Source organism: Notamacropus eugenii, chromosome 2 (genome assembly GCF_028372415.1).
Source record: "Notamacropus eugenii isolate mMacEug1 chromosome 2, mMacEug1.pri_v2, whole genome shotgun sequence".
In the NCBI taxonomy this organism is placed as follows: domain Eukaryota; kingdom Metazoa; phylum Chordata; class Mammalia; order Diprotodontia; family Macropodidae; genus Notamacropus; species Notamacropus eugenii.
The window spans coordinates 358,074,485-358,099,515 of NC_092873.1; the positions used below are offsets into that span (position 1 = coordinate 358,074,485).

At 41.8% G+C, this 25,031-nt stretch overlaps 1 protein-coding gene across 1 annotated transcript in view; it reads right to left on the minus strand.

Annotated features, from left to right (window-relative positions):
* Positions 1 to 22,777, minus strand: part of LOC140528537 (keratin, type I cytoskeletal 42) — a 53,570-nt gene extending 30,793 nt beyond the window's left edge. Inside the window, exon 1 of the mRNA XM_072646438.1 lies at positions 17,941 to 22,777. The gene's annotated coding sequence lies outside the window, so the exon portion shown is untranslated. The remainder of the gene's footprint in view (positions 1 to 17,940) is intronic.
* Positions 22,778 to 25,031: the final 2,254 nt, after the last annotated feature.

The window sequence follows — 25,031 nt, forward strand, 5'->3', positions numbered from 1 at the left end:
TCCACTATCACCCAAACAGGAGGAGGGAAAAGGTGAAGGGAACTAACCACTGGCATACACTAGAAATGTACTTCCTGGACAGAATAATTTTGTTTTTAATCAGAACTTAACAAAAACTAAATTAAATGAGCTTTCCACATGTGATGGGGAAAAAAAGATGATTGTTCATGATGAAATTGCAAATCTCTTAGATGTGGCTTGCTTGTCCTTTTAAGCATATAATAAATTCAACATGTGACTTTCAAAGCTAGTCTTACTTATTTGTTTTTCCTTTTCTTGGCAGAACTCACAAAGGGAGCTGAAACATCTAGGTGGTATAGGGAACCAATGGGCTGTCAGACCTGAAGTCAAGGTGACATGAGTTCAAATCCTAGATCCAATACCAGCTGAGTGATCCTAGGCAAGTCACATAACCTTGCTTTTCCTTGGTTTCAGTCATCTGCAACACAGTTCTCAAGGCTATTGCAAGACCCAAGTGAAATAATATATGTAATGTGTTTTGTAGACCTTAAACAACTATACCAGTTTTAATTATTACTACTTACTCAAGACTGCCCCCTCCAGATCAAGAACCAAAGGCACTTCTGTGAGCTACTAGCCCGACCCACCCCCAGCTCAAACCAAGCCTGTACCGCTACCCTACAGTGGGGTATGGCTCAGGAGCTGGTCATTCATAAAATGACCATTCCATAGATCTGGAATGAACCTTAAAGGTCTTCTCACCATGGGCTCTTAACCTAGGGTTTGTGAACTTTTTAAAAAAATATTTTGGTAACTATATTTCAATACAATTAGTTTCCTTTATATATTTATAAAATATGTATATTATTTTGTGCCTTTTATTTTATTTTATGATTCTGAGGATTCCATAGATTTCACTAGACTGGCAAAAGGGTCCAGTGTGGTTAAGGAATCCCTCTCCCAAGTCTAGATAATGTCCAAGGCCTCTTCCAACTCTAATATTCTATGAGTGTAGAAATGTCAAGATAACCTTGTCAAGAAAACCTTGGTGACAGGATCAGAGACAAGGTGGGAAGGTGGACTAAAGTTCAACTTCATTTTACAGATGAGGAAACTGAGGTCCACACAAGTGAAGTGACCTGCCTAACATCATTAAAATAGAAGACCTGGGTTTCAAAAACCACATCTGGTTCTAGATCTAGTGCTCTTTCCCATTACTGAGTAAGTTTCCAGGATTTCTTTGGCTCCCTCCTCTTTTCCTCCTTCACCACCACCCTCCCTTCTAACACCCATCCTCCTCCTCCTTCAAGCTGGCATATCTCCCTCCAGAGAATTCTCAGACCCTGTCATAGGCCTCAACCCTTGATGAGGACTGGAGACCTAGTTAATGAGTGATTCCCACTCTCTTATGGGAGCCTCCCTCCCTGCATTGTTCCTGAGGCACACCCTGGCCTAACCCAGCTGGAGGGGCATGACTGAGCTGAGCTGGGACTCTGGGGCAGGTGTCAGAACCCAGCACAAAGGCTTCTAAGCTCAAAAACAGCTGAGGCCACTAGAACTAGGCAGGGAGGATGAAACTCACAGGTTGGTGCAACCAACTATGCCGTGAAATCTACAGAAACAACAACTCTACCTAATACCCTCTTTCCCTTGACTAAGACAATTAACTAGACAGGAACCAAGGCATAAGAGACCCTGGTTGCATCTCCTCTGTCTCTGACTTCAGTTCATAAGAATTGGAAAGGACCTCACTGGTCATGAAGTCAGACCCCCTCACTTCACAGATGAGGACACCGAGGCCCAGGGAATGGAACCGACTTATCCCAGGTCACACAGATAGTAGGCATTCAAAGCAAGATTTGAACAAAGGTCCTTTCCATACACTGCCCGAAATATGCTTCTGTTCCTTACCCAACCCACTAGCTTTTGTTCCTTCCCAGAGAGAAAGCTTTCCCAAAGGGCAACAGGGCCTGTGCTTAGAGGAGAAGTTTCAGTATTTTACCTTCTTTTAGGGGGAGAAGTGAAGAGGGTAGGTGGCTCAAGTAGCACCATGATGAAGGGTAGGTGCCTAGTGGACACCGAGGAAGTCTCAACCTGAGAGGAAAAAGCAGGCAGAGCTCTCCCCGCCAAAAAAAACTCATCTGCCATATTGCACCAAATGCAAACCCAGTTTTCCCAATGAGGGTAAAGAATGAGAGTAGGGACAGCTTGGCTGATTCTGGGGTAGTGGCCATTCCAGAAGCTCTCCCTTCTTCTATTCCTCTCCACAAACTCCTTCCTCAGGCACCAGCAACTTCCCTTCCATCAGAATTAGAATTACCATACTCTTCTTCCTCACTTTGCTTTCAGATCCTAACACTTAGCACAGTACCTCCCTGGCACATAGTAGGTGTTTCATAAATGCCTGTTGACTGACTTATTTCTTGTATCTCCAGAGCCCAGCTCAGTGCCTAGAACATAATAAACACTTAAGAAGTCCTTTTCACTCACTGACTTCATGAGACCTGAGGCCACGTGCCTCTTTCAAGCCATCGGGCCCTTTCCCTGCTCACAGAGCCAGTTAGGGGCAGGGAGGGGCCTCTGAACTGGCTGGTACTAAAGCATGGAAGAGAAAATCGAGGGGATTGACATAGAGGATAAGACTCAGGGACAAAAAGAATCCAAAGATAGAGCTGAAAGAGACCTGAGGAGTCATATCATTCAATTCCTTCATTTTGTTGTCGTTCATGTCTGACTCTTCATGACCCCATTTGGGGTTTTCTTGGCAAAGATACTGGAGTAATTTGCCATTTCCTTCTCGTTTTACAGATGAGGAAACTGAGACACTCCAGGTCCAGCACTCTATCTACTGAGCCACCTAGCTGCCTTTCTTTATTTTACAGAAAAGGAAACTGAAGCCTGGGATGGTTACATGACTTTTCCCAGGCCACACACCAGAAGTAAGCAATCTGAGATGAGATATGAAACCAGGTCCCTTAATTCCAAAGCCAGTCAGTTCTCCTTCCACTGGGCCACACTGCTTCCTCTTCCTTAGTCCTAATTTTTCTAGTGCTTCAGTTTGTCAAACCTTACACTTTCTTTACAACAACCCTGTGAGGTTGGTAGTGTCTCTTTCTACCTACTTTTTACCTCAGAGGTACAGAGAGTTTAAGTGACTTGCCCATATTCACAAAGCTTGGAGAGGGACTAGAACCCAGGTCTTTGGGGTCCTTATGAAGGGTCTAGGCAGATGCATTCCATATCACCTGCCCCCACTTCCCTTCTTCGAAACTTGAGTTCCCAAATATTTAGTAACCCCAACATCCCTCCTCACAAACAATCTGTTCTTCCGAAATTCTTAGGCACCCATGTTTCCCTTCATGTAGTGCCCAAATCTTCCCAAGCCCCATGACCTACCAGCTCCCTAGTCTCAGAACTAAAGGGGGTTGGATGGGTAAAGAAGTTTCAAGGTCAGAATGTAGGTGCCAACCAGAGGGACCACCAAAGGATGCATCTATCCTAGGGTTTTCAGGGGCCACCTCCTCCCCCAAGCCTGCCAGTGCTAAGCCAGCAGTTCTCAGAGCCCAGCCCCAGCTCAAGAACCAGCCTGTTACCTTACAAGGTCACAGAGCTGAGCTGGCCCCAGGCAGGATGATGAGGCGGAGGCTTTGGGAGGGGTGCACACACCTGGCTTGGCCAAGCCTGAAAAGACCTTGTAGCAGGAACATGGGCGCCGCCCAGACTCGTACCCTGGGAAAAATGCCCAAACCCCTGAGGCTCCCACCCATCCTTTCTGTCTGACTCATCCATGGGGAGTAAAGAAAACAGCTGCCTCAGCAGAACAAGAGACTGTCCCCACCCCAGCCCTTAGCTTCCAGCCCCAACCTCTCCAGGCCTGGGAAAGACCTAAGATTCTCAGGTTCTTGGGTCTCAAGAATAAGGTCAAGGCAGAGAGACCTAGATCCCACAGGATACCAAGACCTGGGGCCGGGAAGAAATAAAATATTAAACATGACCTTTTTGCTCTTTTCCTATGGGGAAAGAAGAATACTGATATGTTTCCTGGACATCCTGTCCTGTGGGCTGGCATGGGGGGGAGGAGGAGTATCCCTGGCTAACTGGGAGAGACAAGGAGGATATTTCACCCTAGGGTGACCTCCAGCAACTATAAAGTTAAAGGAAGGGTCTGTTAATTCCCCCACCTCAACAGAAGCAGCCTGGGGAAGGTGAGGAAGAAAGAGAATAGGGCAAGGGTCTGCCAGGCTGAGGGCTAATGAGTTTCCCAGTTCCCAGGAAAACAAAGACAGAGGGGTTGGCCCCTTGCTAATCTTGGGCCCAATTCTAAGAGACTGGAATGACAAGGGAGAGGAATCAGTCATTTATATACAGTGTCTTCCACATGTGATTCCCACTACAGGCTCCTGGGAGAACAGGCCAGAACAGACTCCTCCATTCCCTCTGTTCCCAGACTATGCAGTTTTCTTCAGCCCCCAAAGCCTCTGTCTTCACTTAGAACTCTGAGAGTTGGAAATTGGAGAGATGGCTGCTACTGACAGGCATTCTGTACTCTAAAAAACTAGGAAAGAAGTAGAAAATGAGGGTTGTGTTGCCCAGCTGGCTGGACAGTACAATGGGCATTAGTGTCTTTCCCTCCTTAGGTTTTAATGGATTCACCATGCTGTTGTTTCTTAATGGACCCATTACCAGAGACTAAATTTTGTACTTAAACATTTGCGTGGAATACTGCAATGTTCTTAAACCCACAACTGTAATAGTGTGACATTTAGACCTAGATCATTTTGGGTTTTGTTTTTTAATAAAACTGCTATTTACCTGAATTACTTTTTGGGAGAGTTAAAATGCATCAATATTAAATACTGCTTGCCATATCTGTTTTTTAAGGTTACCTGTTCAACATACTTGCACATTCTAAACACTTTTGTCCATTACATGTTCTGTATTTGAATACATGGCCTATGGCTGGGTCTTATATACTTTGAACTTTAATTTTTTTATAATTTATAGGAATTCTATTTTTTTTCACTTGTTTCTTTTTGTACCTATTTGAACCACTAGGGAATAATTGACATTTTTATGCCATAGTAAGTATTTTTGTGGTAAGGTACTATTTTTTTTTAGCTCTGGGAGAACTAAAGAGAAACACACTGTCCAGTTTGGGAGACCTATAATCTTATTTTTGTTGTTGTAGGATGAGCACAAAATAATCAAAGAGTTCGGGGCAGACGGCAAGGGAGTCCAGTGGTTTTTGTCTGGTTATTGTTTCCTTAAATGTTCATTTATGATCACTTCCTGTTTGGTATTTGTGGAACCAGAATCTCAGAGATGGAAAAGCTCATTGCGTTTAGCATGTGCAGTGGTCTCTACACTCACTGTGGGATTTCAATATTTTGTTACAAAGGATGAAACTGAAATGTTTTACTAACATTGCTCCTGGAAAAAAAAAATGAATGCATTTTAATGCAAATAAATCTTTTTGAAAGACCTTTTATAGAATCTATTTGCACGAATGAACACTTTCTTATGGCATTTGACCTAATATTTGCTACTGTATATACTGCTGTTTTGGAAGGTGGCAGAAATAATCTATTTGAGCAACATCAAGTCATCCACGACTATGCAACATAATTTGAAACAGATATGTTTTCCTGTAGCTGAGCTTCATTATAATTTTGAAGACAAAAATGTACTTAAAAGGCTTGGTTTGTACTGTAGTACCTGTCCCATCTCTTCAACCTCTATAGATTTCAAACTCTCTGAGGATAGAGTTTTTATGCCTCTCTTTGACTGGAAACTCCAGTGGTGGTACACTGGACTCTGACTAGGCTCATTTATCTGAGCCTCCCCACACCTCTTTCCCTAGAGAGGGAAGGCACGAAAGACACAAGGAAGGAGCAGTAGGGGCCTTTCTTTCCTGAACACCTCTATTTCCCCAGCCCGCCAGCCTCAACACATGGGCCTATGAACAGTCTCAGTGAGCTGAGGACCCCCATGCTGGGAGCTGTGTTCAGAGACCTGAGTTCTAAGCCTGACTGCAGCTAACTCTTTGGGCGATTTCTTCTCCTCTTGGCCCATGTGTTGTCTGGAAAATGATAAGAGTCTTAGCCTGAAGTAAATTCCAGCTCTTATCGCTCAAAAAACAATGGGAAGCAAGGGCCTTCAGGCTGATTAGGTCTCTCCATCCCTCCCCTTTCCCACAAGCAAATTAGCCTGTTTCCCTCTCAGTATAGATTGGGGGTTCTCTTATTTTAAGGGAAGTCACAACCTCCCTTCTTATCCATAATTCCCCAGGATCATGACCCTGAGAGGCAGGAAGGTCTATCCCAGGAGTGGGAAAGCTGAGACCTGAATGTCAGGTGAAGAGCCACACTTGAGGACCTAGAGGGCTACATGTGGCCTCAAGGCCAGATTCCCCACCTCAGTCTATCCAATAGCCACACTCAGCTTTTCTCATGAAAGACCTTTTTCCTCTCATTCTGTGCTTTCCATTTGTTCTCACTGAGCCCTCAAAGCAACTAGGGAAGAGAGAATGTTAGCCTGAAGAACCACAGAATTCAAGGCTAAAATTAGAGCCTCTTTGGGAGGGGGAGAATTATGCTGTTGGGTTCTAGTCTCATGCTGACTCTGTCTTTGAGGTATCGTATAACTTTCAAAAAACATCAAAGTCCCCTTTTCTGAGCCTCAGTTTCCCCAACTAAGACAGGAGGAGAACAGTACTGGCCCTGTCACAGGCAATGAGACCAGTGATTGGAACCGAAAGGAGCCAGCCTGTACTGAGCTCTGGAAGGCATAGATAGAAAGGAAAGAAAGCTGTGGGGAGAGGGCTTTGGGGAGCAGACATATAACCCATCCTTCATCCCCAGGCTCCTGCCCCCTCCCCACGGGTATTCAGACTGGGGTGTATGTGAAAGGGGTGAGAGGGAGAAGCTAGAGACAGTGTTTGTTGGGAATCGCCTAAGGTTGCCAGGGAGGAGATGGAGGGATGGGCTGACTGGTGCTAAGTTTATGTTTGGGCCCTAGGCAATAAATGTGGGTGGGGAGGGGGAAAGAGGGAGAGGCCAACCTGCCTTGGCTCCCAGGTAAGAGGGCCCAAGGCCAAGGAGTACCCTGTTGGGGCAAGCTGTTCCCAGGCAAATTGAGACAGGCTCTTCGTTCTCTGCCTTTCTGCTGGCTCTGGGAAACTTGAGTCCTTGAAAGATTGGGTGGGGCAGGACATAGGCTATCTTACTGAAAGTAGAGAGAGGAGGAGCACAGGAAACAGAGTTCTGGGGGGATTAGACTCTGATGCTCCCACTGGGTGGTCTTCCAAATCACTCCGATCCTGAAAAGCTGGCTCATAACAGCAGCAGGGAGAGAGGACTCCTGGGTCTTAAGGACTTCCCCAAAAGATTGGATCTTCCTCACCTCATAGACCCTGTACCTGGAAGGATCTTAGAGATCATCTTATCCAACTTTCTAGTCCATTGTGCAGATGAATAAACCGAGGCTCATAAAAATAATGGGGATGGCAGGCAGTGTGGTTCAGTGGGTAAGAGTACTGAATTTAGAACCAAAAAGACCTACATTCAAATCCTGGCTTGGCTACCTCTAAGACATTGGGTAAATCACTCCATCTTGGACCTCAGTTTTCTCCATAAAAAGAAACAGATGGACTAGGTGGTCTCTAAGGTCATTTCCAGTATTAAATCTATGATATTGTGGCTTCTCCAAAGTCACAGAGGTAGCAGCCTTGTATTATAGCTATTTTTGTGCAGGGTCTTTAGTTCTGCCTTTAGACAGTAAGCTCCCTGAAGACAGGCATTGTTCCCAAATTCACCTTCACATTCCCTTTAGGGCCCAAGCAGTGTTTTGTATGTGGTAAGTATACATTAATTAATGATCTTTGAAAGAATGAATGGAAGGGCACACAGCTGAGGCAACTAGCAGGCAAGAGCACTGATCTGGGATTAGAAACACCTAGGTTCAACTAGCTATGTGACCCTGAGCAAGTCATTTAACTTCTGCCTCCATTTCCTTATTTGTAAAATTGGAGTAAGTGCAACTACCTCCCCAGATTATTTCAAGGATCAAAGAGATAATATTTGTAAAACACTTTACCAACCTATTGTTATTACTATTGCTGTAGCTGAAAAATATTGGACTTTAAGCCAGAGGACCTGAATTTGAATCCTGCCTCAGATGACTTACTAGCTATGTAACCCTGGGCAAGTCAATTCTCTGCACCTTGGTTTTCTGATCTATTAGAAGAGGGAGTTGGGTTAGATGACCTCTGAAGATCCTCCCAAATATAGATCTATGTTCTTATGATTCTGTTACCCAAATGAAGAAATGTAAAGTCCAATGAAGTAACAAAAAGTCATTTCAGCATGGAGAGGATACTAATAACCAGCCAGATCAACTGGGTGCTTCACATCTCCCACCCATGGCTTCTAGTTCTACTTTCTAGGATCAAACAAAATGAGTCCAATCCCTCTTCCACTAAGAGCCCTACAAAAACATGGACTGGGCTATTGCATCCCTTGTCCAGGCTAAAAATCCCTAATGGATTTCAATAGATTCTCCTTTAACACAATCTGGAGACCTTTCCACTCTATCCTTGTTGCCCTCTTCCAGATCCTTTCTGGGTTATTTAGATCCTTCCTAAACATACAGTGCTCAACCAAACCTAACATTCCAGCTGTGTTCTGAGCAGAGTAATATGTATCCCTCTAATTCTGGGAGTGGTGTCTCTGTTTATGAAACCCAAGACCATGTACCTTTTTGAGGGTACCAGATCACACTGTTGACTCATATCAAGCTTATAGTTCACTAATACCCTCAGATTTTTTTCCAGTGAATTTTTCCCTAACCCTACCTCCTCCATCTTGTAAAAGGAAGACTACATTTAGCCTGAGAAATTTTGTCTTATTGGATTCAACCCTGATGTCTGACTGTCATCCAATGTTTTAACTAACCTTCATAACTTTGTGCCATCTGTGAATTTAATGAGCCTTGCTATCACTTTTATCCAAGTTGTTGATCAAAATGTTCCATGATGTGGAGCCAACCACAGACCCAGGTTGGCTAATGTTCCATCATGGAAGTCACTCGCTTCTCATTGATTTGTCAGTTGTCTTGTTTTTATTTTGACAGTGCTATTCCTCTTCAATCCCATCTATGCAACACCTACCACCTAACTACAACCATATATACACAGACACATACACACCATACATGTATACGTGTACAAACATATATAAGAGGTATATTATAAACTATGGTATGCTGGAAAATGTTTAACAACCAGCTCTCTGGGAGGGATGTACACATAGCACACTCTTAGGTTTAATCTTCATTATTAACATTTTGTCTATCCTTTTCTTAAATCAAGACAATTAGTAAAACAATAAATCAAGCCTGACTGAAATATTTTCCAATTTTCAAAGTATAAGTGCTTAAACTGAAAATTTAATGATTGGCTCTCATGAACTGATTTAAACTGGCTCCAGCAAACTTTATACATGTAGTCCAAGAAGCAATGGAACTTAAATAATAGAAGACTTCAAATCCAGCCTTTGCCACTTCCTATAACTATAACCTTGGGTAAGTCACTTTCCATCTCTAGTTCTCAGCCTTCTCCTCTGTAAAGTGAGAGGATTAGAGAAGAACAAAGTTCATCTTTTTGTGCATTGGATCCCCCACCTCACTCCACTTTACAGTCTGGCAACATCTATGGCCTCCTTCTTTAAAAAATGTGTTTTAAATACATAGAATTACAAAGGAGAGCCAATTATACAAAAATGCAGTTATCAAAACATTTTTTAAAAACAATCTCCCAGACTCCAGATCTTTTAGGTCCCTTCCATCTCTAATTTCTGTGATTTACTGTCATAAAGAACACAATGGTGATTAACTCTAAGAGGAGGAAAGAAAAAGTTAAGACCTCAGATAGGAGGGATCTCCTCCCCACCTCTAGCCCCCCACTGAGAATAATAGTCACTAGCTCCCAAAAACATATTTTGGATGAAGCGTGTGTGCTCATTCTCATCTAATCCAGGCTTAGGTCACCAAATTCCTGGTTTGCAAAAAGAGAAAGGAAAATATACTTGTCAGCACATGAGCTTCCTGCCTCATCTGCCTAAACAAGGCCCTTGCAAGAGGGAATGGAGGAGAGAGGAATTTGGGTACATGGTCTTGGGTTTGGGACTTATTCACCCCACACAAAATATTAAAAGCCACTGAAGATTATCATGACTGAACAAGGAAACATTTAGAAGTTCTATCACAATCTGCATACCCCCAGTTCCTCATTGAGACCCCAGAATAGAGAAGGAAGGATATAAGGATATGGGGTACTTTTCCACCTCTCCCCTAAATACCTCCCAAGATGAAAGGATGCACAACTAGCCTTCCATCTGCCAATGATTCCTGTTCCCCAGTTTATATCTAGGGTTGGGGTTCTCAGTACTCAGTCATAGCCAGCTGGCCCCCTCACAAGACTTTTCCCTTTGACTTGGGATGTAGGTAGAAGCTAGAGTTGACTCAGAGCAGAACCAGGCAGGTGCCAACTGGCCAGACATATGGGTGAGGATAGGAGAAGCTTCCCCCTCTCCCTACCTCCTTCCCAGAGTTCAGTTTCCCTTCTCTCCTTCTGAACAGGGCTGTATGCAGCTGGACAGAGCCAGAACTCAGCTTGGTCTGGGGATGGATACTGAATGACTTGACTGGAATAAGATAATTAGGATGCTGTTCTTAGTCTACTGAGACATCATTCTCAGGATGAAGAGATGCTTTTGAATTATTGCCATGCCAGGAAACTGAGGGGGTTTGTCCACCCACGCATTCTTAAGCCTGAGCATTGAAAGAGTTGGAAGGAAACTGAGAGACCATTTAGTTCCAATGCCTCAAATTACTTACCCAAGTCCTCACAGGTGATAAGTATGAGAAGCAGAATTTGAACTCAGATCCTCTAACTGCAGGGCCAGTGCTCTATTTCCTTTCCCTTGATACCTCCCTAAATCCCATCTTTCCAAGTACTTGGTGCTTTCTGTTCTCATTACTTTGTCCCACAACTAACCCCAACCTACAGCTTGGGCATTTTAAAATACAAGCAATGTAGGAGCTGACAAATCTTTACCTCACTTCCCTTATCTTATTATTTTTATTTGGTGAGGCAGTTGGGTTTAAGTGACTTGCCTAGAGTCACACAGCTGGTAACTGTCAAGTGTCGGAGGTGGTATCTGAATTCAGATCCTTCTGACTGGAGGGACTGTGCTCTGCCTCCTGAGCCATCCAGATGCCCCCTTTACCTTATTTCCTTTAAAACCCCCAGCCTAAGAACCAACACACACACACACACACACACACACACACACACACACTATATTTAACCACAATTTTGTAGGATGACCACACTCAGCCCACCGTACAAAAAAACCCAAGGGATCATCCTAAAGTTGAGAGGGCTCAGGTCTAACTTCCCTAGTACTGCTTCTACATTCCTGTTTCCAAAACTTGCTGCAATCTAGACCTGACCCTTATCCCCTTAAATCACTAAAAAGGAAGTGATATTCAGAGAATTTGAACTCCCCCAGCTCCTACATAAACTTCCCTCTAAACAGGAAAGATTGAAAGGGATATGTATTTAACATATAGTTATCAAGTCCCTACTATGTTCAAGGCACACTGCACTAGGCCATAGAGATACAAGCATGATTAAGATTAAAGCTCTACCTTCAAGGAGCTTATAGTCTTCAAAGGGGATGATTCTAAAAGAGAGAAGAAGAAGGAGGAGGAGGAGGAGGAGGAGGAGGAGATGGAGGAAAAGGAGAAAAAAGAAAGAAAGAAAGAAAGAAAGAAAGAAAGAAAGAAAGAAAGAAAGAAAGAAAGAAAGAAAGAAAGAAGGAAAGAAAGAAAGAAAGAAAGAAAGAAAGAAAGAAAGAAAGAAAGAAAGAAAGAAAGAAAGAAAGAAAGAAAGAAAGAAAGAAAGAAAGGAAAAGAAACAAAGAAAGAAGAGGAGGGGAAAAGGGAAATGGAGAAGGGAGAAGAGAATAGAGTAGAGGAAAAGAGAAGAGGAGAGGAGGACAGGAGAGGAGGGGAGGAACAGGGAGAAAGGGAGGAGAGGGGGAGAAAGGGAGAAAAGAAAAGAGGAGAGGAAAAGAGGAGAGGAGAGAAGAGAGGAGAGGAGAAATAAAAAGAGAGTCCCAAAAGTCTTAGTACAATTTTAAGCTTTTAAAAACAGAAAATTACACTAAGACTTCTAGGACACCCTGTATAATAAAAAGAATGTAATAGGAGAAACAAAACACCCAAAGTGTGCTAAGAAAACTGAAGAACAAATATCATTTTCAACTGGGGGTTGGAAATGAGGGCTTTCCTGAGCCTGGCCTTGAAAGAGGATTCACCTAGGCTGAGATAAGGAAGGTGTGTGGCAAGGTGGAGCAGCGCACAGAGCACATGCGGTCCTGCTCTGGCTTCCAGAAGACCTAAGCTCAAACTCTGCCTAGGACATTCACTTGCTGTGTGACCACAGGCAAGTTGTTTAACCTCTGTCTATCTCAGTTTCCTCATCTATAAGATGAAAACAAGCAAGATATACCCTCCTCCCTGTGTTCTTGTGAGGATAATACTAGTAAAGTGTTTCATAAACTTTCAAGTGCTATTTAAATGTTAGCTCTTATTAAAACACCAGTACAAGATGGAAGAGGTGACAGCAGTTTGTCTGAAAATGATCTGGGGATCCAAGGGAGCTACAAGTTTCATATGAGTTGACATGACTAGCCAAGAAGGTTAAAGCTAATGCAATTTTGGGCTGTAATAAGTGAAAAATGGTGTCCAAGACTAGGACTTCTGTTCTCTGCCCTGGTCAGACCATGTCTGGAGTACTGTGCTGTTTATACCGTGTGTCACATTGTAAGAAGGACACTGACCTTCTGGAGCCTGTCTAGAAGGGGGAAATCAGGATAATGAAGGGCCTCAAGTTAATGCGACATGACAGTTCACTAAAAGAATTGAAGTGGTTTAGTCAGGAGAAAAGGAGCAAAAATGTGAGACATGATCACTTTGTTCAAGTATTTGAAGGCTGATCACTTGGAAGAAGGATTAGATGTGTTTAACTTGGGCCTAGAGGGCATAAGATGGAGTGGAGGGGGGAGGGGAGATGTACAGAAGAAGATTTACTTTTGATGTCAGGAAAATCTTCCTAACACATAGAACTGGCCCAAAATGGGAAGGGTAGCCTTGGGAGGGGCTGGTATGCCCTCAGTGGAAATCTTCAAGCATCTGCTATTTAAACACTAGTGGAATGCAGGGTGAAGGGGATTCTTGTTCAGTAATGGGTTGGACTGGGTGGTCTCTGAGGTCATTACTAATGCTATGCCAATCCCCATGCGTAGTTGAGGCTTGAGGGATGATCTTTATGAATCCATTGAGGAAGAATTTGGCAGGATGAGATGGAGGAACAGGTAACACTGCAATCTGCCTGGAATATAGAGAGAAGAGTGGAGATTAATCAGATCATGGAAGACCTAGACTGCCATGGTAAAAAGTTTACACTTTATTCAATAGCCAATATGGAGCCAGTGAAGGCTCATGGGAAGCAGAAACATGATCATACCTGTATATTAGGAAGACTAATTTGGCAATGATATGGAAGTTGGACTGGTGAGGAAGAAATCAGTATGAAAATCCAGCAAGAATTAGGGTGGTGGCCATATGAGTGGAGACAAGGGAATTTATTGTGAGAGGAAGAAATGTTGTGGAGGTAGAACTGATAGAATTTGGCATTTGATTAGTATGGGGGTGAGAGAGGAATCAAAGATAACTGAGGTTTCAAGCCTGGGCTGATTGGAGGTAGGTTTTCGGGGCTATCAACAGAAACAAGGAGGGACAGCTCTAAAGGGAAAGTGAATGCGTTCCATTTTGGATTTGCTGAGTTTGAGGTGCTAATGGAATATCCAAGAAGAGACATCCAGCAGGCCACTGGAAATGCGAGACTAGAATTCATGGAACAGATTGTGACAAGATAGATATGTCTTTACATCCCCCAAGAATATAGCTTTTTCTCAAACAACCCAGACCTTAAATGCCCTTCTTTTCTTCCTCCTCCCTTCTTTCTTCCCAAAATCTCATAAAATACTACCTCCTTCTTCCTGGAGGCAGTGTGTTTTCATGGAAAGAGCAATGGCAAGGATCTCAGTTCAAATCTCATTTCCAGTGCTTATTATCTCTATGACCTTGGGAAAGTTCACTTAAACTGTCTAGGCCTCAGTTTCCCCATCTGTTAAATGAGAGGCTTGGACTTGATCACCTCTGAGATCCCTTCCAGCTCTAACTTTATGATCCTATGATCCTCCTTGTAATTTCCCTTCCCTTACCCCCTTCCAGAGTTGTCCCTCTAATCTCTTCTATCCCACCCAGAAAATCCAAATGGAAGATAAAGGTGAAAGAAAACAATGTGACCTATGTCAAGGAGAGCCATGGATTTAGAGTCAGAGAACCTGGCTATTCAAATCCTGGCTCTGCCACTTAACTAACTGTGTGACCTTGAGAAGTTCTTTGATCTCTCTGGACCTCAGTACAATGAAAAGTTTGGACCGGAACATCTCTAAGGTCCCTTCCACCTCAAAATCCTCCAACCTTCTGCGATATAGGAGGAAAGACAGAAAACAGCAAGCAACCAATTTGGATTCTCCTGTATTGTCAGAAGCATTTTAGAACTAGAGCTATTCCCTTATAAGGCAGTTAGGTGATGTTATGGATAAAGTACGGGTGATGGATTCAAGAAGACCAGAATTCAAATCTCAAACAGTTACTAGCTATGTGACCCTAGGTGAATCACTGAGTCTACCTCAGTTTCCTTAAGTGTTAAATATAGATAATAATAACACCACATCCCATGATTATTGTGAAGATTAAATGAGATCATACTTGCCAAGTGCCTGGCACACAGTAGGCACTTAATATTTTTCTTCTCTTTTCATTCGATAGAGAATGACCAATTCAATGAGAATGACCAATAAATTATTGATGAAGCACCTACTATGTGCAAGGCACTGTGCTAAATGCTGGGGATACAAAAAGAGTCAGAAGACAATCTTCTCCAAAGTAAGGGAGGGCTTGGTGTGAAGGTGACCAAACTCCCCCTCAAAGGTCGAGGCAGGGGGGAACATGGGTTTCTACAGTTTGAAGTAGGGACAAAATTCAGAATTCAACTCATGGACTAAAGGGGCCCTGTGGCCAGCCCAGCTCACTCCTTAGTAGACCCTGAGCTATGAAGAAGGCCTCCCTTCTCCTAATAATAATATTAATAATAATAAGTAGCACTTATATAACATTTACTATGAGCCAGGCCCTGTGCTAAGCTTTTTTTACATTTGATTCTCACAACAAACTTTTGAAGTTGTAGAAGTAGGTGCTTAGTATCCTCATTTTATAGATGAGGAAACTGAGGCATACAGAGGTTAAGTGACATGCCCAGAGTCACACAGCTACTAAGTGCTGAGTACAGATTTTAATTCAGGTCTCCCTGACTCCAGGCTCAGAATTCTGTCCACTGCATCACCTTGCAGTCTCAAACCTAGAACTCCATCTCGATAGCCTTAGATTACATCATATTTTATATATTATGTAATTGTGTCATATGTTCTCCGTGGTTACAAATTTGCTTCACATATATTATCCCACACAACAATCCTACTCGGTAAATAATGCAGCTATCTATCATGTCCATTTTACAGATGAAGAAACAAGCTCAGAGAGGTACCTTACCCAAAGTTACACAGCTAATAAGTGATAGAGCCTGGATTCAAAACCAAATCTTCCAACTAAGGTTCCAGGGCTGTTTCAGGTTCTTAACCTAGGGTTCATGAACTCATTTTTTTAAAAAATATTTTGATAAATGCTTCAATATAATTGGTATCCTTTGTAATCCTATGTATTTTCTTTGATACATTTGAAGATATTCACAAGTTTTACTAGACTGTCCAAGGGGTCCATGACACAAAAGAAAATTAAGAACCCCCTATTAATGAGGCAGCTAGGTGATATACTGAATGGAGCACAGACCCTGGAGTCAGGAGGACCTGAGTTCAAATCAGGAGGACCTAAGATACTTACTAGCTTTGTGATCCTGAACAAGTCACTTAACTCTGATTGCCAAACACACACACAAAGATCCCCTGCTCTAGATATTCTCTAGCTTTTTATAACAATACAAAACAATGATAAAACTTTGAATTTGCAGAGCATCTTATATATTTTCTCTCCTTTGATCCACACAGCAACCCTGTGAGGTAGGTGCTATTTATCATTCCCATTTTGCAGATGGGGCTGAGAGAGGCCAGGAAGCAACATAGAAAAGTAGATAAAATGCGGAAGTTGGAGTCAGAAAGACCTGGGTTCAAGTCCTGCCTCAGACATTTACTAGTGTCATGTGACATCTCTAGTATCTTTGCCAAAAGACTCCCAAATGGGGTCAGGAAGAGTCAGAAGTGACTGAACAACAACAGCTTGACATCTCAGAGCCTCATTTTCTCTAAGGGGTTAAACTAGATGCCCCCTGAGGTCCCTTCCATCTCTAAATCAATGTTCATAAGTGACTTGTCCAAGGTCATACAGCCCATAAGTGACTGAGGCAAGATTCAAACTCATCTTCCTGACTCTACTCGTCAAATTCGTTATCCAGCACTCTAACTACTAAACAATCTGGCTGCCTCTCACTGGCCTTCTTAATCTGAGCACAAGATTCTTCAGCAGCAGCAGCATGGCTAATGTTTATAAAGAGCTTTAAAGTAGACAAAGTGCTTTTGCATATTATCAGGTTAGCATCCTAGAATGACCATCTCACTCTTCAACAGGCAGAAAGACTCGAGAAGTCAGTGTGGCTGAGATGCCCTCCTGGGCTAGCTGGGCACATCCCATAATGTTTGTCAACCAGCAGAGTTGGGAGGGAGGGGAAGGAGTCAGTCCCTATATGCAAAGCCCCAGCCCCATGCAAAGACCAAGAAAATCAGGGAGATATGCTAAGAACCCAAGAACCAGAAGTATGTTGTATCATGGTCCTACATCTTTTACCTCCCTACTTCACCATCATCTCTGCGGCAAAGCAAAACCCCCCAAATTTTCTTGCTCTGGGGACTTGAAACTGAGACCAGCAAGAGAACACCTAGGCCTTGGTCAGTCCCTGGCTCTGCCCTGCTCCTCCCTCCCCCTCCATCCGAGCTGGAACTCTGCGCAGAGACCGAGAGCCTCCTGCTGGCTTACCAGGTCTACATGGGAGAAGCTGAGCCAGGTAGCATGCTAATTAATATTCTTGTACTGCCACCTTGTGGCTTCTTGGGGAAAAGATTCTCAAAGCACCCCAGATGGAGTCTGGCCCAGCCCTACCCAGGTCCAGCCCTTCACAATGCTGACCATTAAACCTTTGAATTTGCCCAGCCTGACGGGGCGATACATAGACTGTAGCCAAGACTAAAATAACAGAGGGCCCCTCCATACTGTGTGCTAGTACAAGGCCTGCGTGTGGTGTATGGTGGAAGGGACCTTTTTTTAAATTTAATTTTTAGAAATATTTATTTTTTTCCAATTACATTTAAAAAGAATTTAAACATTTTTTTAATTCCCAATTCACTCTTTCCTTCCCTCCCCTTCCCCCTCATTGAGATGGCAAGCAAGTTTATATAGTTTACTCATGTACAGTCATGCAAAATATATATTTCCATATTAGTCATGTTAGGAAAGAAAACAGTTCAAAATAAAAACAAAAAAAAGTTTTCTAAAAATATGCTTTGATCTGCATTCAGACTCCATTAGTTCTTTCTTAGGAAGTAGACAGAATATTTCATCCTAAAACAGGAAGGTGGTGAAAGAACTGAAAAGCTGAAGATCACATATATAGCAAAGGGCAGAGTCAAGATTTGAATCCAGCCCATCTAACTCCAAACCCAGTATTTTTCCCACTATTCCAATGCTAGGCTTGACTCTAATGCTGCCTCTGATACTTACCAGCTATCTGATCATGGGTAAGTCATCCAAACTTCTCCAAGCCTTCATTTCTTCCTCTGTAAAATGGGGTTTATAATCCCTTTAGTACCTATCCAACAGGTAATTTGTTAGGAGATTCAAATGAAATCATATATTACAAATCACTTTGCAAAATTGAGAGTTATTTTTATAAATGTATGTTATTATTATTCACTGGAAAACAGTTGCATAATGCCTTCAGAATCCTCAGGGAACTGCCCATGGATGCTGAGAATCCAAGAACCATAGAATTTAAGAGTCCAAAGGAGCCTCAGAGAGAGTCTAGTGTCATAAAAAGAGCAAATTGTATCAGAAGATGAAACACCTGGGTTCAAGGTCCAGCTCTGCTATTAATTCATTGTTGTTGTGTTTGTCCTTCATTCTTGAAGAGGACCATGACATCAAGATGATGACGTGACCTGCAGTTGACTTTGAAGGCTGTGCAAGGTCACCAACCTCACTTTCTTCTCCCTAATTGATTATGTAATTTGGGGCAAGTCATTTTTTTCTTCCTAAATCTCAGTTTCCTCATTTGTAAAATAAAGGGTTTGGACTAGATGACCTCGATAGGGTCCCTAGCAGTTCTAAATCTATGATCATATGTATGACCTTTGAGCTCCCTTAAAGTCCTAAGATTCTATGATTCTAGTCCAACCTCATAGTCCATGCTGGTGAGCCACAATTCGGTGAGCCACATTTTTATTAAGTATCTACTATGTGCTAATCCACATAAACTGTATCACAGGAACTATTTATGCCCAACTTGTGTTAGAGTCTTCTGAACTCATGTTGGTCTGATAACCACGGCTGAACATACTGTCCCTTCACCCCAACATAATAATGTCATTTTGGTCTTCTTCAAGAACCAAGGACAGCAACTAACCAACCAACCAGCTATGTGCCAGGCACTGTGCTAAGCGCTGGGCGTATGAAGAAAGGCAAAAGGCAATCCCTGCTCTTGAGAAGCTCACAGTGACAACAGGCAGACAAGGATGTGTAAACAAAATACCTACAGGAAAAAGTAAAGATAGTCACAGAGGGAAGGGAACGGCATTAAGGGAGATCATGAAAGGCTTCTTATAAAAGGTGGAATTTTTGCTAAGACCTAAAGGAAGTGAAGGAAAGTGGGAGGCAAAGATGTGGGGAAGAGAGTGTTCCAGTGTTCCAGGCATGGGACCAGCCAGTGAAAAGTCCCTGAGTCTGGAGATGGAGTACCTACAAAGATGCCAGTGTCACTAGATCATAGAGGAAGTTGGGGGAGCAAAGCGTAGGAAGACTAGAGAGGTAGGAAGGGGCCAGGTTACGAGGTGCTTTAAAAGTCAAAGAGAAGATTCTATATTTGATCCTGGACTTAATAGAATAGTTATAAAAATGACTACTTTATAGAATGTCTGATCTGACTTCTATTTGAATACCTCCAGCAATGGGCAGTTCCTTACTTTAAAAGGTAGGTAGCCCATTCATGCACAATGAACCTTTCCTAGTCTTTATCCTTCCTGACCTTTCTGCATTCTTTGTCAATACTGACCTCCTCATCCTTGAAATTCTCCCTTCCATTGCTATAATAGCACTGCTTTTTATTGTTCTGTTCCTACTTTTTTATCTTTTTAATTCCTTGTCTTTCTCCTTCATTTCTTCTCTTCCTCCTCCCACAACTTAAAGGGGGTGATACCTAAGGATCTAGCCTTGGTATTCCTTTCTGCATGAGATTCCTTCCCAATGACCTTACCTGCAATCATGTTTTCAGCTGTCATCTCTATATTCATAATCCCCAGACCTTTACTGCCAAGAGCCTACCTCTTTCCTGAGCTCCAGTCTAGCATTTTTCAACAACAGTACATTAGGCACCATGACCAGACATCTAATGAGGATCTCAATCTCAATATGCCCAAAACAGAACGCATTTTCCAAAACAAAACACCCTACTCTTCCTCCCTGATGCCATATTCCTATTAATGGCACCATCAGTCAATCTCCCAGGTTTAGGAGACCCTGGCCTTACTCAAGTCCTTCATGTCTCTGAGAATTTTTTTCATGTCATCCAATCTTCTCCCACCTCACCCTCATATCTGCCTTTTGAAACTCTGCCCATTCTCCCAACTGAAGTGATACGTCCTCCAGTAAGGAATGCCTTGCTAGAAGTGACCTGTCCTTCACCTCCATGTCCAAACAGCTGTTGAATCATGTTGATTCTAGCTCTCTCATTAATTCTCTCCCTCTCCACTCGCATTGCCACATCTAGAGTTTTAGTCTGTCTGACCTCTGGTTTAGACCATTGAAGGCTGAGAACCTGTCTCTTTGCCTCCAGTCTCTCATCCTATAATTCATCCTTCACACTGCTTCCAGAGTCATCTTCCTGAAGAATATCATTCTCTTGCTCTAAAACTTCCCCAAAATATTTCAGAATTACAAAAATTTGAAAATAAATTATATTCTTATCAAGTTACCATATTAAAGTAAAAAATAAATATCTAACATGCTTAGGAATCATGATAAGGATTATGGGATGAATGTGAAACTGACTAAGGGTCTGTCAATGTCATAAAACATATAATAGAGTTTCATTTGAGACTATTGTAGTGCTTCCTACTTCATAACTGGTCATGTCAAAGTCATAAACACATCTGAAAAACGACTTATAGTTAGTCACCCTTAGAATACTTCATATGGGGTGTTTCATTTAACACTGAAATAACAACTTTTCACTGCATTTAGAACTCCTGTAGAACTCGGGTTATGTTTCCTCGTTACTTACATTCACTTGCTTTTAAAGTCCTCTACAGTCTGGACCCAACTTACCTTTCTCGGTTTATCTAACACTACTCTTCCTTTAAGTCATCAACATTTTAGCCAAAATGGACTATTCAGTGACTCCATTTCTTCCTTTCATATCTCTGTGTTGCTCATGTCATCCAATCTTTTCCCACCCCTACCCCTACATCTGCCTATAATAACTCTGCCTGTTCTTCAGGTTTCAACTCAAATGATACATGATCTCCAGCAAATTTTCTCTGGTCCCCTTAGCAAAAGCAAACTCTGTCCTTTCCTGACATCTCAAAGTTTTCTCCTAGTTCCTCTTCTATGCAATTATCATATATGTGTATATGTATGTATGTATGTATGTGTGCGCATGTACACACACATACATGTATCACCTCTCTGGGCTACTCTCCCAACTTAAATTTCCATTCTCAGGTTGGGTCCCCAGAGGGTAGCTACTGCCTTGGGTTTTCATGGTAAATCTGTGGGTCTATACTTCTAATACTATAGCTCCTGAGCCCCCACTGGTGTGCTTCCCATTTTAGCTATCAGCCAATAGATACAACTAGCTCTTAGCTAGGATATTTACTAAAGTAACAGTAAACAGTAAGTTCCTTCCAATAAATTTGTGGTATACTATCCCACAAATACACTCAGCCCTTATGGGAAGAGCAGGCTCAAACTTATAGTATAATGGTTTGAGACAGGCATATAGAATACATATGTGTCTAAGACATCCCACAACTCTTGACACTACAAGATCTGCGAGTCTTTTGTTTAGACTCTTCAAATCATTTCCCTTGGGTGCAGTATCTCTGCTAGATGGGTTGCTCGTCAGATACCCTAAGGTCTGCTGTTCTCTATGGTTGGCTTTTCTCTCTGATGCCACAAGTCACGTTCCTCATAGCTGCTTCCTCCCTTGAACAATTGCCTTTCTGTGTGGAGAGCATGTGTTGCTGCTCCTTCAACTGTGCCTCAAACTTTCCTTAACAGACAAATTCTCAAACTTCTGGATGTAATGTCTCCTACTGTGCTGTTAGATACTATGGCCAATAGGAGAGAGCATCCTCTCCTCCTCCTTCAGGAGTCTCCTCCACAAAAAATGTTCTCAAGATTGTACTTTAGTAGAATAGGACTCTATTCCTACTGACAACTTAGCTATTTAAAGGCCTTTTTGTACAATGAAGTTGAATTTGGCAATTCCATCAAGAAAAGTGACCACACTTCCAAGGAGGTGGACTTAGAGGCATCTTTACAATTAGTTCAACATCTCTTTTATACCTTATGATTACATTCTGGGCTTTCTGATATGAGATGACTGGAAAATGAGAGCCAGTCCTTAAAGTATGCTTATTTGCCCTTCCTGGTAGTTTTATACAGAGCATGTGCAGTTGCTCAGTTGCAATCCAATATATTGGAAGGTTGAGAAGCCTACTTCCAGCTTTTGGGTGACCTAGGAGGGGTGGGGGAGTGGGGGACTGGTGTTGTGTGGTGATACAACTGTTAGATCTTCTGGTTGGTTGAAGAGCCAGAAGCATTGTTGACTCAGGAGGCACTGAGACAGAACTGAATTCACGTTCAAAGGGAACAATACTCTGTCCTTCAGCATTTTTTTCCTGAGGCAAAAACTGCTATTAACTGTCAGATGAGAGAAAGGGCAATCAGCTGACCTATCTCCCACTTGGCCACCATATGTCCCTGAATACATGGCACCTCTTTTTTTTCCCTTTGTTTACTTTCCTGATTTTAGGCAAATGGATATTTTAAGAGGGGAGTTCCAAGACAACCTGTGAGACCTGGAGATTCACCAAAATCATTAAAGATCCAACCAACAACCAGAGCCAGTGGAGCAACAGCTGAGTCTGGTGAGAAGTCTGAATAATAACCAAGTGAGCCATCACAACAGAAGATTGACCTGTAAACCAAGATATGCCACCCTGCAAGGAGTCAGCCCATCTGAACAACGGGAGTCACTTGTCCTTCAAAGATACCTGACCTAGAAATAAGCTTGGCAGGGACTCTGCAAGGAATAAAAGGACTCCTAAGACAAAGAGGCATGAGATATCCTTTGGCTCTATATGTTTCAAATGTACAATATACATATTATACTATATATTATACATATTTATACACTACATATGTGTGTACAAATCTTACACATACATATATACATGTGTGTATAAATTTTATTTATATGCATGTATAATTTTATTTATATATTATATTTATTAATAATAAAGATATTATTTATATATTTATAAGAAAATATTATTTACATATTTATTTATGCTACTTCATTGATATTACACTTTAAATTTGAGCCCACTATCCCTAGGAACCTCCTGTGTGTGTGAAGAAGAAGATGTACCTCCTAGTTTGAGGGGATTGTTTTGTTATAGTGTAGGCAACTAGGTGGCACAATAGATAGAGCTCTGGGCTTGAAATCTGGAAGATTTGAGTTCAAATCCTACTTCAGACACTTATTAGTTATGTGATTCTTGATAAGTCACTTTTCCTCTGTGGGCCTCAGTTTGCTTATCCATAAAATGATGAGGATAGATTCAATGGCCTCCAAACCTAAACTCCTAAATTCTTGCTATGCCTTCTTAGTGTAAAAACTGGTGGATAATAATTGGTTAATTGGTACTGGGCAGCACATAGAATGAGGGCTCATAAGCAACAGCAACAAAAACCCTAATTTCTTGGAGTTCCCCCTAGAATCCTGAGGGAATCGGTATTCATTGTCCTCTGGGAAACCTAAACAGTATATATACTGTGTGTGTGTGTGTGTGTACACACACATACACAATACACATATCAACATAGTACATGCATTTCAACACAGACATGTCTACACATATATGACACATGTGTATACACATGCACACATACAACTGCACATATATGCCACATATACATATGTTGATCTTTGACTAGCTGGGGTGAAAGATGAAATACAAAAAGGACACTTCTTACCTAGAGCTGTCTCTTTCTTCAGGATACATCAGAATCCTTTGAAAATTATGAAGTAGTAAGGATGGATAGAAATTCCAAGAATAAATCAACATACTGTAGATTTTTGGAGAAGTAAACTGAGGCAGTGTGGTGCTAGATCCGGACTCAGAAAAGCTGGATTTCCATCCTAGTTCTGCCATTTTCTAGCTGTGGGACCTCAGTTTGTTAATATGACCATTCTTCATATTATTCGTACCATTTCAACTCTACTGGGTTTTTTAAATTCATGTTCTAATATTTGTTGTTTCATTTCTGCCTTTTTTATATTGTCTCCATTTGTTTTCCTTCCAATGCCTTTTGCTTTATTTTCTACCTTCTGTCCTAAACCTTCAATTCCCCTTTTTGTCCTTTCAAATTCCTCCTGAATGGCTCTAATTTCTCTCCTTATATCTTCATTTAATTCTTTTATTAAGGTACTAACCCACTTTGCATGTTCCTCTGGTCATTTCTTTCTTAATTCGGGGGGACAAGTTATTAATACAGCATGGTTCCTTTCTCCTGGAGATTTTTTCATCTTCTTTTATTCTGTAGTATTTAATAAAAACATCAAGGCCTCCTTTGTTAATTCATTTTCCCAATCTTTCTACTGGTTTTATGATGACAATTTATGTCCTTTCCTCTTTTTGTTGTTCTTTTACTTTGGGAGGTGATGAAGAGGAGCTGTTCTTAGACCCAGCTACTCAGCCATCTTGCCAAAAGTGTCAGCTGTTTGACTTTGAACAAATCTCATAACCTCTCTGAACTTTGGTCTCCTCTACTGGAAAATAATGACAATTATCATTGTACTGCCAACCTCATAGGGTTGTTGTGAGACACTTTCTAGCTGTGTGACTCTAGGTTTTGTACATTTTAAAGTTAAGAAACATGATCTTGCTCTAGGATATCTGATTTTATCACTTCAAAACAACTCTGTGAAATAAGGAGCACAAATATTCTTATTTTCACTTTACAGGTCAGAAAACTGAGGCTAATAGAGGTTAAGGGATTTGTCCTTGGTCACACAGCTAGCAAGCCTCAGGAGTAGGATCTGAACTCAAGTCTCTTGACTCCCTTTTTTAAAAATGTAATATCTTATTTTTCCCAATTACATGTAAAAACAATTTTTAACATTCTTTCTTTTTTAATTTGGGGCTCCATATTGTCTCTCTCCCTTCCTCCTCACTGAGAAAGTAAGCAATCAGACATAGGTTACATGAGTACAATCATGCAAAACATTTTCATATTTGTCATGTGAAAGAAAACACAGACCAAAAACAAACAAAAAATAAGGAAAATGTTGAAAAGTATGCTTTGATTTG